At 43.6% G+C, this 1,950-nt stretch overlaps 1 pseudogene; it reads right to left on the bottom strand.

Moving 5' to 3' along the window:
• LOC119361115 overlaps window positions 1-154 on the bottom strand; it is a 10,332-nt pseudogene extending 10,178 nt beyond the window's left edge.
• Between the last annotated feature and the right edge of the window lie 1,796 nt (window positions 155-1,950).

Below are 1,950 nucleotides of genomic sequence, written 5' to 3'. Positions count from 1 at the left end.
TTGTTGTGACTCTCGCCGATCATATGCCGTATAAGTTGTGAACCATTACCTCGTGCTCTTCCGGAGAAGCTTCACTCATCCATGCCAGCATCCATCTTTGCAATGCACTTTGGGAGCACATCAACGCCGGCGGGATCGCCAACGGTACTCCCATCTCCGAGCGCATTACCTTCTAGAAGCACACTGAACGTGGACACATCCAAAATCTATGCAACATATATTCCTCTCTGGCACATGCAACACAAAATACCCCGGGCTTGATCTTCCGTTTTGTGGAGTTCGGCTCCTAGAGCTAGTTTGTTCCGCATGAGTCTCCACGTGTGGATTTTCACTTTGTCTGGCGCACAAATGTCCCAAAGAGCTAACCACCCTTTGTGTTGTAGCCTGTCGAGAAGGGGTCTGGCTGCCCAGGCCCCTTTCATAGCCATTCCTAAATGGTGTGCAGATCTAACAGAGAACTTGCCACTTTTTTTGAAGCTCCAAGCAAGGTAGTCTTCACTGTTCGGTCCTCCAATTTGAATTTGCAATATGTCATTAGTGTCATCATCCAAAAACATTTGTGTCACCTTGTTTCTATCCCAATTGGTGCCATGATCATTCAGTAAATCACAAACCCTCGTGATGCTAGGCACATAATCCTTGCCCAGTGGCTTTAGGTTGCCTCTCTCCGGTATCCATTTATCATGATGGTTATTGATCCTACTACCATCTCCAATCCTCCACATTGCACCTTCTCGAAGGAGATCTCTAACTTGTGGAATACTTCAGAAAGTAAAAGAAGCATTGGTTGGGCATGATGCATTCATGATGTTTCCCTCTCCAAAAATATTTGGCCTTCAAAACTCATGCACACAGGGAATTTCAGACCTGGAGGATCCCCAACGCTTGTTTATCTAACAAAGCTTGATTAAACACCTAAAAAATCATAAACCCATTTCAGCTTCCCACTTTGTAGCACACATCTTATCCCATGCAATCCAGTATACCTTCCTATCACTGTTGGCTGCACCCCACCAAAATTTTGAATAGATCGAGGTCACGTTCCAGCACGTTTTCTTTGGGGGTTGAAAATGGTTCATAGTATAAGTTGGTGTAGACCGAAGGACAAATTTGATAAGCACCTCTCTAGTTGTCTTTGATTGCCCTTGGACCTTCTATCCCATGACTTTATCTTTTGAGGATTCTTCCACATTCTTGGAAGTCCCATCTTCGGATCTACCTACCATAGTTGGCAGACCAAGATAACATTCACTCAAAGCTTTCAAATCATTGCCTAGAGTTCTTTTCAATTCATCTTTTCCCTCCCAGACTTCCTTTACTAGAAAATATAGATGACTTGTTGAGATTTACCTTCTGGCCTAAGGCCGCTTCATACACATTAAGGATGTTTTTAGCACTAGAAAATTGCTCTGTGATGTCTCCAAAAACACAACATTGTCATCGGCAAAAAGAAGGTGAGTAACGTTGGGGCCAGTGCTCCCAAAGGAAACACCCTTCAGCTCATTCTATCTATGCGCATTTTTTAATAAAGAAGAGAACCCATCTACACAGAGCAGAAACAAATATGACGAAAGTGGGTCCCCCTGGCGAAGCCCCCTCGAAGGAGTAAAACTTCTCAATCATCCCCCATTAAGTTTGACAGTGAAATTTCCAGTTGTGATACACCTCATAACCATTCCTATCCACCTATCTGAGAAGCCACACTTTTTCACCATCCGCTCCAGGAAAATCCACTCCACCTTATCGTATGCCTTCATCATATCCAAGTTCATGGTGCAGAGTGGCTTCTTCCTTTTCCTTGTTCTGATTGCATGTACACATTTGTACGCTACAAGGACATTATCAATTATTAGCCTGTCAGGCAGGAAAGCACTTTGTTCCTCTAAGATCATAATTGGTAGCACCACCTTCAACCTGTTCACCAACACTTTCACTGCCATTTTGTATAGT

Source organism: Triticum dicoccoides, chromosome 2B, assembly GCF_002162155.2.
Source record: "Triticum dicoccoides isolate Atlit2015 ecotype Zavitan chromosome 2B, WEW_v2.0, whole genome shotgun sequence".
Taxonomy (NCBI): domain Eukaryota; kingdom Viridiplantae; phylum Streptophyta; class Magnoliopsida; order Poales; family Poaceae; genus Triticum; species Triticum dicoccoides.
This window is presented reverse-complemented; position numbering and strand designations above follow the sequence as displayed.